The sequence below is a fragment of the Schistocerca serialis genome, chromosome 7, assembly GCF_023864345.2.
Source record: "Schistocerca serialis cubense isolate TAMUIC-IGC-003099 chromosome 7, iqSchSeri2.2, whole genome shotgun sequence".
In the NCBI taxonomy this organism is placed as follows: domain Eukaryota; kingdom Metazoa; phylum Arthropoda; class Insecta; order Orthoptera; family Acrididae; genus Schistocerca; species Schistocerca serialis.
The window spans coordinates 293,559,313-293,577,877 of NC_064644.1; the positions used below are offsets into that span (position 1 = coordinate 293,559,313).

Sequence of the window (18,565 nt, forward strand, 5' to 3'; positions counted from 1 at the left end):
TCTCGATATACTACAGCATCATCCGCAAAAAGCCTCAGTGACCTTCCAATGTTATCCACAAGTTCATTTATGTATATTGTGAATAGCAACGGTCCTACGACACTCCCCTGCGGCACACCTGAAATAACTCTTACTTCGGAAGACTTCTCTCCATTGAGAATGGCATGCTGCGTTCTGTTATCTAGGAACTCTTCAATCCAATCACGCAAGTGGTCTGATAGTAAATATGCTCTTACTTTGTTCATTAAACGACTGTGGAGAACTGTATAGAACGCCTTGCGGAAGTAAAGAAACACGGCATCTATCTGGGAACCTTTGTCTATGGTCCTCTGAGTCTCGCGGACGAATAGCGCGTGCTGGGTTTCACACGATCGTCTTTTTCGAAACCCATGCTGATTCCTACAGAGTAGATTTCCAGTCTTCAGAAAAGTCATTATACTCCAACATAATACACGTTGCAAAATTCTGCAACTGATCGACGTTAGAAATATAGGTCTATAATTCTGCACATCTGTTCGACGTCCCTTCTTGAAAACGGGGATGACCTGTGCCCTTTTCCAATCCATTGGAACGCTACGCTCTTATATAGACCTACGGTACACCGCTGCAAGAAGGGGGGTAAGTTCCTTCGCGTACTCTGTGTAAAATCGAAAATTTAAATTACATACTCCTTTTCCAGCAAATTATCTTACTGTGTAAGGTTCGTGATTTTCTAAATATAACCTCAAAACAGAAAAATTGTTTATTTTGTAAGTTAAGATTTTTTTTGACAGCTGAAGAATGCGTTTTGATTGTTCTTTGTTTCGCTTTTGTTTAAGACAATTTGATAATTTGTCATCATGCCTAATAGCAAATACACGTTTACGAATAAATTGCGAGAAATATATCTAAGCTCGCCCGGAAGAGTACAATGGAAAGCACAATATATGGTTTCCTGCCCAGGAACCTATGTTTCATTACCAAGTCTTGGCGCCAGCGGCTTGGTATTCCACTTGGAAAAAGAGAAATATGTTAAATGTGTTAGGGGTGACAACTGGATTTGTAAAAAAGTTTGCAATGGTGAAATCTAATTTTATGATTTGAAGTAAAATGCAGTTTTTCGTTTCTTATGTAATAAATTTAAAATGAGGAAAGTGTCCTCTTTTTTTATATTCCGAAATATGCTGACCCTATCCACGCCCCTTCCTCGGCCTGATGATATTGGTGAAGATCTCTGTTTCTTTCCGAATACGCGTCACAAAAAGTGACTCTCGCTGTTTGTCGATCCTCCTGTTATCGAGCGTTGCGTCACGTGCACAGGACGCTTATACCATGGATCACCAGTTAGCAGCCGACCATTACGACAAGTAGCAACAATTGCTTTCTCGCACTGCCCTGGCGACGGCTTCCCTCGGCGGGAAATGGCTCGTTGCTCTGCGCCCGGCGCGCCCCTGGCGGCTGCCCCCGCAAGCTCCTCCGCGCCGTATCCCCAGCGCCTTCTGCAGTGCGTTCGCCGCTCGCATCTGAGGCGCACCTCTTCGGCTCTCCTGGCAACAGTCGCTAGCATCGACCGCGCTGAGCACAGCTTCTCGTACGACAAGACGCAATAGAAGTAAGTCACGCGCGCCGCAACGGAGCCGGCGCGTTCTCTCCAACTGCATGCTTCTAAATAACAGCAGGAAGGGACGGTGCGTGATGAAACTACACGGTTAACGCGTTACTGGACTCAGTCTTACTAACCACAACCGTGGAAAAAATTGCGCTAGTCGTCATCTTTGGAATCATCATATAAATAGAACGCGTCACCCGCTCTACAGCAGAGTCTACACGTTACCCGATGTTAAAGCTCGGTGCCGGATGGAAAACGAACCTGAAACTTTGTTTCTTGTTATGTAGTTCTCTTTAATATTATCCTTCTTGTAGACTCAAGGGTGACACTTTCATCATTTGGCAGTCCGTGTTTAAATTCTCAGTCAGGAGTACTTGAACACGCAAAGTACTTGTCTTAGAGTGATCTGTTCCAGAAAAAAAGTCCTGTCTTACTTTAAAGGGACCTGCTGGTGAAGAGATAGAATTCTCATCCCGTACTTCCAGAGTGCGTAGATCTTCATATGTAATACTTAAGACATCGGTGTTCTACTCCAAGACTGAATGATATTAGGACATCATGAGTCCTCAAACTGTGTCAGGTTTCTCTCATCATTCATAGAATCATTGCATGTCTCACATAATTTGACGTATGTCTGAGGAATTAAAAAAATTGTTTCACCTAATCACTGTATCCTTTAAGAACGGCAATCAATGATGATTTGTAGTATACTTCAACCTATATAATTTGAGGCATAACATAATTATATCGGTAATGAGAGAATCCTGGCACGGTCTGAGTGATATTATACGCATGATATCCTAGATAATGGTGTCGGAAACTAAATATGTCTTCAAAATTCGTCGTGTGAACAAAATATTTTAGATATTAAATTAGTGTTGCTAAATAAATACAATGTATATTGCTGCTTAAAAAAAATGCCACTCAGTGTTGGCATAAAACAGCAACATCCTGAGTGTTATAGATGTAAAGTAACGGCTCTGAAAGTATGGGACAAAAATGCTGCCTGTTCACGAGCAGGTGCCCTTAAAACCACTTGTGCGGTAGTGGGACGGATTGTGACAAGACAGCACGGGTTGTTGTTTTTAAGGCAACACGAGAACATTTTGTTCAACTGACTTTATTTTATGGCTGCTAACTTTCATCTTCAGATACTTCTGATGACTTGAACACACTCAGATTTGCTGCGTGTAACTAGTGTTTTATTTATTATTTACGTTTGGGCCCTACTGCACAAGCGGTATGCAACGTGGATCATTTTCAGAGTTTTATTTAGCTTTTTTTTACTCATATCCCTTTCATTCTCTCAGTGTGGCCTCTCTTCCGCTCGTTAGTATCAATTTGTTCCGGTCCTCCGGCATTTTTCTGCCAGGCGAACTGCCCTGTTGTCAAGTTTCCTGCCCAAGCTTTCCCTGTGTGGTTCAAAATGGTTCAAATGGCTCTGAGCACTATGGGACTTAACTTCTGAGGTCATCAGTCCCCTAGAACTTAGAACTACTTAAACCTAACATCACACACATCCATGCCCGAGGCAAGATTCGAACCTGCGACCGTAGCGGTCGCGCGGTTCCTGACTGTAGCGCCTAGAACCGCTCGGCTACTCCGGCCGGCTTCCCTGTGTAGTATTCCTGATTCCTTCAAAGTCTTCTTTTACTGCACTGACAAATTTTATTGTTTCAGTTTGTGCTTTACTGCAAGATTAGAAGAATTCCGCAGTCTGTCTAGTTAATGTCGTTCGTTCCACTCTTTTATTCTGCTCAAAGATTTTTAGCTTCCGCTTTTTCATATTCTGATACATGTTTCTTTATTTGCTCGCAGACTGTACGTTCCTTTTTGAATACAATTTGGACCAAAAATTCTCCTGGTACTTCTCATTCTCCCTTTCGGATTTTTTCAGTGTCTCACTTTCTATTTAACGTCAATGTCTCAGCCCCTCACTCTGGTTTCATGACGGTGTTTTTGTGTCACAGTTTGATGTATTTTGAGATGAATTTTTTGGTTGTAGATGTCTCTTGAAAGCCTGTAAGCTCTTCCCTTTTGGTGTATTTTGAGATGACTTTTTTTTTTTTTGTATGTGTCTCTTGTAAGACTGAGAGGTGTTTCCTTTTTGTGACAACGAATTTAGCAACCAATCTTTTACAGGCCAGTTTCCGTATCTGAACTGAGAAACTCTCTCAATTTTCGCACATTTAGCTTTTACAATTTTACATGGAAGGTTGTTTCTCTAGTTGTAATTTGTTTTTTCAAGCGTCATTTGGAGTCCAGCTCTCCTTGCTGTTTCTTTAAGAACTTCTATTTTTGTTTTGTGCTGTTTGAATGTCAGGACACGAATCACTAGGCAGAGCCTTACGGAAGGGGAGGTGGAGCCCCCCACTCCCCCCTCCCTCCCTCCAAGGGTTCAGACACACCGGTGAGGGGGATGCAAACGGAGAGATACGTGAGTTCTGATACATCTCTTCTGTCTACGAGAAGAAGCCTTTTCCTCGGCCTGTAGTTTTAACAGCACGCTGTGTCATATATTGACGACGTGTTGAGTTATACACCGTTAACTTTAAAGCTGTTGGAAGCCAGCGAGAGCACTCCAAGATAGAAAATCAGAGATACAACGCAAGAAGCAGGTAACGTGTCAGCGATTATGTTACAGGAAGTAATCGGTAAAGCTAGAGCGTTGCAAATTGCAGACGCTTTGAGCAGCTGTCCCAGAGAATTAACTGGTAACTACATTCACTGTCTAGAAGGTTTTGCAGGGCGTCACTGTAGAAGACAGTCACGATGAAGCACGTCTTAGCGTACGCAGCAAGCTGGATACTTGCCCTGAGAAGCGCAACGTCGGTGGAATTATACAGGTTAGAGTGAGAGGGGCAATGGGTAAAACTGCTGTAATAATAGCGGTCTCCACTCATGTGAGAGGCTTCAGGGCGAGACCAAGTGAATAGAACACTGTCGATGCTAGCCGTAACAGAATGTGGAGTGACTTTTAGCTGTCAGCTGAATGCTGTTGCTACCAAACTTGGAGTCTGTTAATGTAAAGCCCGGAAACATCCCCACGTACAGAGTGGAAAGGAAAGGACATAAACGTCGTTGGCCAGAGGCATCAGACAGGTGCAGAACCCCACTCCAGATTGGAAAATCCCTATAAAGTGCTCCAGGATTGGCGGGCAACTGTAGATAGGGAGAAATAGTGAGCCACTACAACCCTTTAAAAATCCATTTTTTTGTATCCAGAGGAGTTCTCAGCCACATCGCTGGGACTCCAATTCGATGTCGCTCATCGCCATCCTCGGGTAAGCTCCAGCAAGACTGTTTTCTCGCTTGGAGTGCTGCTCTCAAAGTTTGTACTTTACAATGCTGCTTGTGTTTCCTCATCCTTTCAGTTGCCACCCGCGGACTCAGACACTGACTTGCCGGATGTCAGTTTGTAGGATGCAGTTCCATGCCTGTTGCACATGGTCGGTCAATACAGGGACCTGTAAATTATAGATTGCAGTGATCAGTTGCCTTTTTAAATTTTATTGTGCAGATCTAGATTTCGGCTAGAAGCTAGCCATTCTCAATGCACTGTTATTTTCGGTCAATGCATGTAATGCCTGTTGGTCGGGTTTCATCCACAGTTCATTGAATACTACTGAGTAGTATTCAATGAACTGAGTAGTATTCAATGAACTGTGGATGAAGCCCGGCCAACAGGCATTACATGCATTGAGCGAAAATCCACAGTTCATTGAATACTGCTGAGTAGTATTCAATGAACTGTGGATGAAGCCCGACCAACAGGCATTACATGCATTGAGCGAAAATAATAGTGCGTTGAGAATGGCTAGCTTCTAGCCGAGATCTAGATCTGCAGAATAAAATTTAAAAGGACAACTGATCGCTGCAATCTATAATTTACAAGTCAATATAACAGTCGCTGTGTGCAATAGCCTTCTGAATGGAAGGTAACTTGATAATACAGGGACGGTTAATATTGGTTGTGGATGACACTGGAGTTGTCGTCCGATGATGTCTCATATGTGGTCGATTGGAGATAAATCTGGCGATGGAGCAGGCCAAGGCAATATGTCGACACTCTGTGGAGCATGTTGGATAACAACAGCGGTATGTGGACGAGCGTCGCCCTGCTGGAGAACACCCTCTGGAATGCTGTTCATGAATGGCAACACAACAGGCTGAATCACCAGATCGACGTAATTTCGAAATCAGTGTGCGTGGTATAACTAAGAGTCGCACCTGAGACCGTAACTCCACGTGTAGGTACAGTGTGTCCAGCACGCAAACAGATTGTTTGCCGACCTTCAACTTGCCTCCTTCTAGCCAACACACGAGTAGCATTGACACCGAGGCAGAACCAGCTTTCATCAGAAAACACAACAGACTTCCACCCTGCCAGCCAATGAGCTCTCGCTTGACACCACTGAAGTCGCAAATCGCGGTGGTTTGAGGTCAATAAAACTTTTAAGATGTCAGTAAACACAAACACTATATTGAAAATTTGATTAACATCTTAAATAAAGATAAAAGATAACAATTTACAAGCAAAGGTAAAATTAACAGCAGAGATCATATCACTAATACGAGAGATGTTCGGAAAGATGAGAACGACAGTGAGAATCAGATGCAGCTTTGCACAAATGTGTTGTGAAGTGTCTCTAGCGTACCTGTGGATCGCGTCGTGTCACTCTTTTCAGTTCTGAATACGTAGTGAGCACGTGTCCGCCCCCGGTAGCTGAGTGGTCACCGCGACAGAATGTCAATCCTAAGGGCCCGGGTTCGATTCCCGGCTGGGTCGGAGATTTTTCTCTGCTCAGGGACTGGGTGTTGTGTTGTCCTAACCATCATCATTTCATCCCCATCGACGCGCAAGTCGCCGAAGTGGCGTCAAATCGAAAGACTTGCACCCGGCGAACCGTCTACCCAACGGGAGGCCCTAGTCACATGACGCATGTTTAGTGAGCACGTAAAGATACGGAGACCAGTAGTGTCTCCTGCCAAGTATTGATGCCCTTTGCGAGGTTTCTCCTGATTTCATGCAACCCCACATAACGTACCTGTTATTAATTTCCTTCGTCTTGAAAATTCTCGGCGGCACACTGCAGGGGTAACGACGCCTCTGCAGCGTTTCAAATGGGAAGTGTTTGGTCATAGGCCACAGGGCCGACTTGGCTCCCCCTGACGTTCATCTCTGCTCACACAAACTACTGGCTATGAAGACAACGTTTTGACACCTCCACTTATAAATATAGAGACTGCACCACTCGATAACGCGCTGACTCCCTTGATCTGAAATGCTTTGGGTGTTCGCGACAGACTTTTCAGTTTACGCGAAGTTGCTGACTGTAGTTCTTATGACCGGTTTGAGAAAACGTTCAAACGTTGAAAATATAATGTCTTGAATCATCAGTGCATCACCTAAGCCGATGACACATCATGATTTTTGCGAGGATATTGAGTTGTTAATTGTTATTCCGTCGTGAAGGTGTCGCTACGTCGCTTATTCAACAACTACACGACGTAATTTCAGAGATAACATGCCGTTGAGCAATGTTCAGAATGCATCGTATTTTGGTGTAAACTTATTTCTGTTTACAGTTAAATTGTCACTAAAGCACTTTACACTTTTATGTTATCCGAAGAATCAGTTAATTCCACAAATACACTTTAAATGTCCATTAATTGATGTATGCGACACGACGAATTAAAGTTGAATTAAAACTTATCGTTCTTCGTAATTATTTGTCCCTACACTGGCCACACACACCGATTGTTCATTCAGGGAATTGCGTCTGTTAGCATCAGCAATTCTGTCTTTGACGATAGCTTCTGACAACACGGAGCAATTGTAAGTTCTTCGTGATTGCGTTTATCTGTTGCATACTCAAGTCTAACAATTGAGTTTCTGTCGGCGGCCAGTCTCTTTCTATGTCGTTTGATGTTCGTGACTATTAAGTATCACGAATGCTAAGTCCCATCACAAGTCAGCAATCACACGAGATATTTTTCTGTCACATATATCAACTATCCCATTATCTGTCTAAACGGTAAAGACGATTTTACTTCAGTCCGACTTCTCACCAATACCTCCAACCGTAAAACTTTTAAACTTCATATCGGTTTTAAAACAATCTAGTAGTGGTTAACATGCGTACTACTATTGCAAGAGTACAAGAGAGAAGTGAACTTAACATCCCCATTGCCGAGTTACATCGTAGTCACAACTAACTTACAGCTCGATACGGCTACAACTGTCTTCTAGGATAAATGTTATCTTTGGTCAATTTATGGTCTGGGCTTTATCCTTCGTAAATAATAATTTTTTGAATTCTTTATTTAAAGTTTCTGTTTCGTATTATATGGTAGTCTTTCATTCAGTCCTTTCTTTATGATAAGCATTAGTATTTACATAACATTATTGTTAATAAAACTGTCAAGAGTGTAAATTTTGTTGTCAGAAGCTGTCATCTCTGTCAGGACGACTGGTTTTTCTATTTCTTTTTGCAACAAAAGGCTGCTCATTAAGGGTTCTATAAATGGGTTGTTACACTACGTAGAAAAGTAGCAGACGGTGTAGAAAAGTGTTGCAAATAATATATTTTTTTATTTTCACTGGGGTTTTCATTTCTCGACCGATTGGATATTACTTTCCGAATAGCTCTCATACATAGAAACTCATAAATTAATAAATTAAAACAAAATTATAGCGTATAACATCGTTGGTGTTCTGTCAAATAAGGCTGTAAAAAGAACAAATACTAGTAAACAGAACAAAAAGGCCATAGCTAAAAAAATTTCATCTACAACAACATCATCGATCGAGTTTTGGCAGTATAGCTGCCACAATCATATAAATACGCCGCCTATAAGACATAACAATCAACGCCAATCGATGTTTTGTGGACGTCAAAACAGCTAGTACCGTTGTATAATCGCCCAATACTGTCAATAGACATACGTAAGAACAGAATGAAAGATTAACGAACCCATGCGTCAGTCGCCGGCAGCTAGAAATTGGCACTGTAGCCGAAATAGGCCTCTCGCAAACAGTACTTCAAACGTAGCAGCGAGCTTCATTTCTCTACTTATAACGCCTTTGCAAGACATATATCGCGCTCGCACTACGGACCCTCAAGAATACAAACTGTTCCAAGTAGAGTCAACCAACATATTTGCTTTCTCCTACATTTATCTAACGAATAGACGACGAAGGTAAAATTAGAGACATGAGCGCATACGGTGGCTTATCAGCACTCGTTGCTACCGCAATCTATGGTTGTCGAAAGAATATCGATATATCGATATTTTACTCATGAAGTATCGATACATATTGGAGATATTCCGCTCCCTATATATAGACGCCAAAATGGAATTATCGAGTGCCGATACTTTTATTTTATCTTCCATTTTTCGCAATTTTCGGTAAATATTTGAAACTGTTCTTTTGAAGTTGTAGGAGAACAGTGAAGGAGCCTTCCGACTTTTTTAGCTTTGATCACGTCCAGTCTTTCTCTTTGACTGTGTGAAGCAAGTATAGGTGGCACAAAGAAGTCCGACTGCACTGGGACGGGGGGATGGCGGGGTGACAGTGTGCTATTTACTTCTCATCGGCATTCTTCAAAAAGAGTTGCTGAAAATGACGAACAACCATCTAAATGACAAGATTGGTCTTTGCGGTGAGTAGAGATATATGAGAGGAAATGCTGACGCTATCGGCGCTAGGCGCCGCTGACCGAAACTGCAACGTTTAACTTCTCCACGCTATTTTGACACTACAACTGTTAGGTCGCTTGCGTTTGCAGAAATTAAAAAACAGGGAAGTCGACATAAAGTGTTCCGAACAAATCCAATATGTGATGAAATCGAACGATGGGCCCGTCGGACAACTTTTATTGTGCCTCTTACGTGCAATTACCGCTATTAGCAAAGTAGTTATCACCAGTCGTGAACGTGCATCGTTTTCCTTTCAATTCTTCCTCTAAGGGGGATAAGCAGGCAGCTAGCTTGTTGATGTAAGAATATGGAATAATAAATCAATACTTAAATATATAGTTCTAAAACCGGCAATACTTCGTATGTTTACAATGTACAACCGATTTTTTTGTAGGTCGGTACGTCGATATTTTTTCCGTCGCTACATCGATACCTTTTTCGACGTGCGGACGCCAATTGCGATATCATTAAATATCGATGGTAGGACTCCGATTATTTTTGAAAATATAAACAGTCCTACCGCGAACCATTCGCGACTGGAACAGGAAAAGGAAGTACTGTCAATGGTACACGAAGCACCTTTCCCCATCAACGTAAGATGTTTTGCGGAGTACGTATGTGTATCAGATGTAGAAAGGCTGTATCATTAGTACTGTAGGGCGACAGGAACTGGAAATCTTTGGCAGTCTCTCGAAGACACCGCGCAAGAACTTTCCTTGGCGTACACTGGCGGTTAATCCGCGAACCGCGAATTCTGTCCTAGTGCGGAGTAATACCACACCTCCGTACTAATTGTTTCACGTCATTCGTGGCGTGAAACATAGTTCCGCGCTGTTTGCGCCTTTTGCACGATGCTTTTAGAAGTTGCTGGCCAACTTGTTGCGCCTGGGCATGTAGGCTGTCTTCTTCACCCTCCGAGCTGGAGAAAAGCCTACTTGCAGGTTGCGACTCGAGGTCACAACGGGGTGGATACATCGCATATTATCCCATTAGTGGCCGAATTAAATTTTTGTTAATCTTTTTACATTTATTACTTTTACCTTGTTTGTTACAGCGAAAAAGAAGCGTTTAGTGAAAAGAACCGCGCGGGGTAGCCGCGCGGTCTGGGGCGCCTTGTCACAGTCCGCGAGGCTCCCCCCGTCGGAGGTTCGAGTCCTCCCTGGGATGGATGTGTGTGTTGTCTTTATTGTAAGTTAGTTTCAGTTAGATTAATTAGTGCAGAAGCTTAGGGACCGATGACCTCAGCAATTTGGTCCCATAAGACCTTGCCACAAATTTCCATTTCCGAAACATACATTTATATGAAATGGTTAAATCTTTTTGTACAGAAATAAATAAATTAAACGTGAGTAGAGATTGCAAACAAAGAAAAAATTACTTTGCGTAACAAAGAGCAAAGCACTCAGCACGTACTTCCATACTACATTTCTTGCACAGGGAACGTGCTGATGTCTTATTACAGTTTATTCCAACACACCGTCTTCTTTGAGCTCTCGTATTTTCATACTCAGATGCGTCATTCCGTCAAATCACAGTTCATCAGCTACAATACTGGAGCGCAAGGTTCGTTCAGCCTTTTCGGCGGCGTTACCAACGTTGTCAAAATGTATCTGCACAATTTCTATTCTAAAATTTTAAAGGTAGACTGTATTTCCACTTTTGCGGTAGGATATCCAGACACTGTGAACAGTGACATCCAATAAACAGCAGAAAAGAGCCCCCTAATATTTCCTGAATTCGATGAGTTCCACCATGTTCTTGTTGTGTTCTGTCAGGACGATGGGTCGAGGAACTTTGAAATATCGATGTGTTTCGTTGACAGCTGCGACTATGTCTTAACATTAGTTACTGGGTTAACACTAGCTGCATTTGATAACGCAGTAACCACCGAACTGTCATGCAATTTACTCAGAAAAAATCATTCTTGTTTTCAATGGCAGAATGAAAAGTACCTCCATCATCTTTCTCTGTTTCCTTCTTCTTTGGAATGAGACAATTTTGCGGGATACAGTTTTCTCCCACAGTTCCACTGCCCTCAACATCTTGCCCTTTGAGCAACATTTAATAAATTAAAACTTGTAAACAAGTTATCAAAATGAAAGTAAATATTATTAAAATGCCCTCATTAGTGGATATGGAAACGGAAATTTGTGATAAGTCCTGTGGGACCAAACTGCTGAGGTCATCGGTCCCTAAGCTTGCACAATACTCAGTACAACTTACGCTAAAGACAACACACACACCCATGCCCGACGGAGGACTCGAACATCCGACGGGAGCAGCGGCGCGACCCGTGTCAAGGCGACCTAGACCGCAAGCCTACCTCGCGCGGTCCCTCGTTAGTGCTTAGCGTTACTTTCATGTTTGACGTGTCTCTGCGATACAAATAACGTTACATAAATTTCAATAAATATTATGTGATTGTTAGTTTTTTACGGAAGTACACTGTTCAGTGAAATTAAGGAGAGTACCTGTCAAAAGCCTGCAAAACCACCTTCTGCAGCGCGGACCGCCATGAGGCGTGTAGAAAGAGAGACAATGAGGTTCTGGAACAGGGATGTGGAGCCATGCCAGCTGCACTAGGTTTCTCAGTTGAGAATCCATGGCCGGGGAGCCCGATCGAGGTGGTCCTACGGATTCTCATTTGGGTTTAAATCCGGGAAGTTTGGTGGCCAGAGGAGTACGGCAAACTATGCTCTTCGAATCAGGCTCGTACTCTGCGATCCGTGGGACACGTTGCATTGTCCTGCTGGTAGATGCCATCGTACCGAGGAAAAACAAACAGTATGTCGGTGTGGACATGGTCTCCAGGTACTGGTCCATACTTATGTTGATCCACTGTGCCTTCCATAATGACGGAATCACACAAGGAACGCCACGAAAATACTCTGCAGGCCGTCACGATCCCTCCTCCATCTTGGATCCTTTGCTTTCAGACGTTTCAGGCCGTACACGCCAACGGTCTGATGGAGCATAAGATGTGATTCATCTGAAAAACCTACCTCGCCACTCAGTGATTATCCAGTTGCCATACTGGCGTGCAAATTCCAGCCTTCGTCGCCGATGAATAGCAATGCATGAACCAACTGCCTGCTGCAGAAGCTCATAGCCAGCGACCTTCGCTGAACGGTCGCTGAGGGGATACTGTCGGTAGCCTAGTGGCGCGTCTAGGCAGTCAGTTGCTCAACAGGTGCACTTCAATTCGCCAGAATATATCTCTCTAGCCTTCGTTTCAACAACAACATGATACATGATAACCCACCACCCAATATATTAGTGTGTCCTAATTTATACACTCCTGGAAATGGAAAAAAGAACACATTGACACCGGTGTGTCAGACCCACCATACTTGCTCCGGACACTGCGAGAGGGCTGTACAAGCAATGATCACACGCACGGCACAGCGGACACACCAGGAACCGTGGTGTTGGCCGTCGAACGGCGCTAGCTGCGCAGCATTTGTGCACCGCCGCCGTCAGTGTCAGCCAGTTTGCCGTGGCATACGGAGCTCCATCGCAGTCTTTAACACTGGTAGCATGCCGCGACAGCGTGGACGTAAACCGTATGTGCAGTTGACGGACTTTGAGCGAGGGCGTATAGTGGGCATGCGGGAGGCCGGGTGGACGTACCGCCGAATTGCTCAACACGTGGGGCGTGAGGTCTCCACAGTACATCGATGTTGTCGCCAGTGGTCGGCGGAAGGTGCACGTGCCCGTCGACCTGGGACCAGACCGCAGCGACGCACGGATGCACGCCAAGACCGTAGGATCCTATGCAGTGCCGTACGGGACCGCACCGCCACTTCCCAGCAAATTAGGGACACTGTTGCTCCTGGGGTATCGGCGAGGACCATTCGCAACCGTCTCCATGAAGCTGGGCTACGGTCCCGCACACCGTTAGGCCGTCTTCCGCTCACGCCCCAACATCGTGCAGCCCGCCTCCAGTGGTGTCGCGACAGGCGTGAATGGAGGGACGAATGGAGACGTGTCGTCTTCAATGATGAGAGTCGCTTCTGCCCTGGTGCCAATGATGGTCGTATGCGTGTTTCGCGCCATGCAGGTGAGCGCCACAATCAGGACTGCATACGACCGAGGCACACAGGGCCAACACCCGGCATCATCGTGTGGGGAGCGATCTCCTACACTGGCCGTACACCACTGGTGATCGTCGAGGGGACACTGAATAGTGCACGGTACATCCAAACCGTCATCGAACCCATCGTTCTACCATTCCTAGACCGGCAAGGGAACTTGCTGTTCCAACAGGACAATGCACGTCCGCATGTATCCCGTGCCACCCAACGTGCTCTAGAAGGTGTAAGTCAACCACCCTGGCCAGCAAGATCTCCGGATCTGTCCCCCATTGAGCATGTTTGGGACTGGATGAAGCGTCGTCTCACGCGGTCTGCACGTCCAGCACGAACGCTGGTCCAACTGAGGCGCCAGGTGGAAATGGCATGGCAAGCCGTTCCACAGGACTACGTCCAGCATCTCTACGATCGTCTCCATGGGAGAATAGCAGCCTGCATTGCTGCGAAAGGTGGATATACACTGTACTAGTGCCGACATTGTGCATCCTCTGTTGCCTGTGTCTATGTGCCTGTGGTTCTGTCAGTGTGATCATGTGATGTATCTGACCCCAGGAATGTGTCAATAAAGTTTCCCCTTCCTGGGACAATGAATTCACGGTGTTCTTATTTCAATTTCCAGGAGTGTACTAATGATTACAAGTACTGCAGCATTTTTAATTAGTTACTACGAGTGTTAGTCGTTTTACTTCCACAATGGGCTTTCCAAGTCTCACTGGTGTTAGTTCTACTAATTAATGTACTCTACCTGCAGCGTTACATGCGTGCCAGCGTATTATAAACCTACTTTTTTGGCCGTGCCCACCGAGCTAACCCCAGTAGGCATGCCCCTGTCACTGGGCTGGCCCAAGATGTTTGAGTCGCTGCAGTTTCATACTAATGGTGTTATCCTAACTTATCCTACGTCTTAACCTAATTCTTATCCTACTGTCAAATCCGGTGTGTGTCCAATTCGATCTGAGTGTGCACCCTCCTCCTAGTCGTAGACGTGGCGGATCCCAGGTGTGAAGCGGCTGGCCAAGTTCACGTCCCGGCGGAAAGGGACAGGTGCACAGAGTCTGATCGGGTTTAAATCTGGTTTAATCTATTATTGACTGTTCCTTAAGTATTCTTTTAATACTTCGACGACCTGTTCCGTCATTATCCCATTGCTCCTGCCATAGCTTCTCCCCCCCCCCCCCCCTATCTTTAATTTCAGATTTACTTCCCAAGTGTGTCCCCATTAATTCAACTACTTTATCCCTTTTTTCCTTTTTAACCCAATACCATGCAGCCAGTTCCTTGATTTTGACATCCAGGGGACAAAGCCCCATTAGTACTAGTAGCGTCCCACCTGGTGTTGTCCTGTATGCCCCTACAAAACGCAGAATATTCCGCTGCACTCTCCTAACTGCCATGGCGGGCATGACTCTCGTGAGCCTGTGAGCCCAGACTCGTGACCCATATCCTACAACTGATGTCAAAATGCTGTTATGGTACAGTTTTATTAGGTCAGGTGGCAAATGAAATCACATATGTCGAATCCCAATCAAGTTTTTTAATGTTTCCTGGGTTCTCTGCGTCACTGTGTCAATACGAGGTGCGGCTAGAAAAAAACCGGACTGATGCTGGAAAAAACATTTATTTACAATTATTTACAATTTCATGTTATCTCCTTCAATGTACTCTCCTCCTCGGTCTCTACACCGCTCCATACAAATTTTCCACTGTTCATAGCAATGCTGCAGATCATTTTCGGTAAGTCCAAACATTACTTCCGTCGCTTTTTCTTTTACTGCTTCAACAGTCTCAAATCTAGTTCCTTTCAAAGCTGACTTGACTTTAGGGAAAAGATAAAAGTCACAGGGGGCCAAATCAGGTGAGTAGGGTGGATGATCTAAGATGGGAATGTTGTGTTTTGCCAAAAACGTCTTCACTGACAACGCACTGTGAGCTGGGGCATTGTCTTGGTGAAGGATCCATGACTTTTTTCTCCACAAATCATTCCGTTTTCTCGGTACTCGCTCACGTAGGGTAGCCAGGACGCTAATGTAGTAATGCTGATTCACTGTTTGTCCCTCTGGTACCCAATCAATGTGCACAATCCCTTTGATGTAAAAAAAAAAAAACAATCACCATTTCCTTGAATTTCGATTTTGACATTCGTGCTTTTTTTTGTCGTGGAGAACCAGGAGTTTTCCAATGCATCGATTGGCGTTTAGTTTCGGGATGGTAAGTAAAAAACCACGATTCATCGCAAGTAATAACATTTTGTAAGAAGGTGGGATCACTTTCAATGTTTTCCAGGATGTCAGAACAAATCATTCTTCGGCGTTCCTTCTGTTCAATTGTGAGACACTTTGGAACCATTTTTGAACACACTTTGTTCATGTTGAAACTTTCATGAAGAATCTGCCTAACACTTTCCTTGTCAACTCCTGTTAACTCAGACACTGCTCTGATTGTTAAACGGCGATCTTGTCCAACAAGTTTACCGATTTTTTCAATGTTTGCATCAGTTTTTGCTGACAGTGGTCTGCCAGTGCGAGTGTCATCACTGGTGTCTTCGCGGCCATCTTTAAATCGTTTAAACCACTCAAACGCTTGTGTTCGCGATAAACAATCATCGCCGTACACTTGTTGTAACATTACAAACGTTTCACTTGCAGATTTTCCTAGTTTGAAACAAAATTTGATGTGAACACGCTGTTCTTTCTCTACACTCAACATTTTCCGACGCACAGACAAAACGTCAACTACTTAAAACAGACGCCACGGGCAGACTGAGTGCAGGAGGCAGATGAAACTCGAGCAGTAGGCGGAGCGAGAGTCACGTGACAGGCCACGCGACTTTCAGCCTTATTGCATTCGTTTTATTGTTTCACCAGTACTAGTCCGGTTTTTTTCTAGCCACACCTCGTATGTGATGTATAGCTCCACTTCTCATCGATGACTACGCCTAGGAATAGGGCCTCACGGAGCCGAAGAACTGGCGAGCCGTCTATTCTTACCGTTGGATTCCTGATTAATTGTCCCTTGAGTAGCAAGTATGTGGACTTGCTAGGTGATATCGTCATTGTGGTATCGTGACACCATGTGGTTAGAATGGATATGGAACTTTCAATTTTAGGTTCCAACTCTTCGCGGCTACGACCGCCAACCAGCAGGAGGAGATCGTCTGCGTAGGCTATGCCGTCTAGCACATCATCGCTATTCTGCAGGTTATCTTTTACCTTTGGCCCGTGGTGCACCACATTTGCCTCAACCCCGGTTTTGCATAGCACCATTTTGCCACGCACGGTATACTTTAACCATGGTGACAGCGAACAGCTTACAGACTTATTCGTTTCGGAAATGTTTCCACTCCTGGCGCGAAGGGCAATGATCGTGCCCTATTGGACGTCAGATAAATCGCTCCGTTTCCGCATTACAACAACTGCATTGTTTTCCGCGTTCCCCGACACGTTTCATATACGGACCACTGCTAGTGCTGCTACCAGCCGTCTGTGAGTTGCACGTAGTCATTGAACATACGTGGTGGTCACGTTACCCTGACTAGACGTGTATTTAGAGCTTTCAAACTTGAAAGATAAAATATTTTAATTGTTATACTTGCTCTAAACTGATGGTGTGATGAGGTCCTCGCTGTAGGAAAAAATGTTTACATTGTATTGCCAATTGTTCCAACCAGTGGACTGCTTCTCAGAGGCGGTTGATGTGGCCGAGCGGTTATAGGCGCTACAGTCTGGAACCGCGCGACCGCTACGGTCGCAGGTTCGAATTCTGCCTCGGGCATGTGTGTGTGTGTGTGATGTCCTTAGGTCAGTTAGGTTTAAGCAGTTCTAAGTCCTGGGGGACTGATGACCTCAGAAGTTAAGTCCCATAGTGCTCAGAGCCATTTTTTGCTTCTTAGAAGTAGTAACACAAGAGTGAAAGAACAGATGTTCAATGCTCTCCCCTCCACTGCCTTTCCCACCCATTCTCTCATTCGGCCAGCCGCCCCCCCCCCTTTGCTATGTCCCCTCCCTCCATCGGCTTCCCCTTTCTTTCTTTTCCTCTCCCCCCTCCCTTTTCCACCTCATAGGTCCGGGTCCGCCCCCTTCCCCCCCCCCCACCCCCTCATCCGCCGACGTGTCGCCTCTACAGTGCTGTTTTCCGTGAGCATTCAGCGTTGTGCATCCCCTGTCAGTGTTCCGAACAACCACCATACTGTCGCTAGTTGCATTTCTCGTGCGAACATAAACCAGACTGTCGCAGAGATTTTTTTTTTTTAATTGTGCCAGTCTACTTATTGTGTATCTTCATCCGCATCGTCATCGCAGTGTCTTTATATTTTAAATTCCATAACTTTTTGCCATTTTACAGGTTTTTTTTTTTTACAATGTCACCGTGTTATTGCCTGTTTTTCTTGTCTGTTTATATTCGCATTATGTTTTTTAACTTTTCTGTAGGCTGTAGAGCAGCATATTACGTCGCTGCCAGCCCCCCTCTCGGGGGTAGGATCGATATGCAATAAAGAAAAAAAAACAGATTTTCAACAATCCTTAAACTAGCGCAATGAGATTGCAGAAGTTCATTCTTGTCCACAAACTCAATAAAAGTCCGCTCTTGTCCTATGCACCATTAATGTGGGCACTAATAGTTTAATGTCCACCAACAGGCGTCTGGATACTTTTGATCAGATAGGGTACGTCGCAAAAAGCTGAGACGGAAGTATTGGGTCCTCTCTGCGGAGTTTCACTTAGGGGCGGCAACACATTTCTCGCAGCGCGCTCCGCAGTTTGGGCGTTTCCTCAAGGGCATAACCAGTGAGCCGGCGTTTAATTTTGGAGGGATACTCCGCCTAGTCAGGCAAGCCGCGCGCTATGTGTGCCTGGCACGGAAGATCGCCGACCTGGCAAAACGGAATACGCTTGCGGGGGGCGTCCCAGGTACATCACACTACGTCCCAGTGGGCGTTCTCTTTCTACACCGAGTTTCGCTAATGCGTACGCCACTTCTGTATGTGTCTGTGATTACAGATAATAAAAAAACAGATTGTTTCTAAAGTTACAACGCGTCTGTTTTGGTGGAAGGTATGTGGGGTACCTCTACAGAATTTTGGCCTTGGAAAATCCTGCAGCGCGGAACCACCCTTCAGTTACCCTACTGTGGAATGTCGCGTCACAGGAAGTTTACACGCAAATGACTGACTGTAGGCCTTAGC

General features: G+C 44.8%; 1 protein-coding gene across 2 annotated transcripts in view; it reads left to right on the plus strand.

Annotated features, from left to right (window-relative positions):
* Positions 1–1,455: 1,455 nt before the first annotated feature.
* Positions 1,456–18,565, plus strand: part of LOC126412381 (dihydropyrimidinase-like) — a 265,941-nt gene continuing 248,831 nt past the window's right edge. For both annotated transcript variants that reach the window (XM_050081951.1, XM_050081952.1), the window contains exon 1: positions 1,456–1,591. The gene's annotated coding sequence lies outside the window, so the exon portion shown is untranslated. The remainder of the gene's footprint in view (positions 1,592–18,565) is intronic.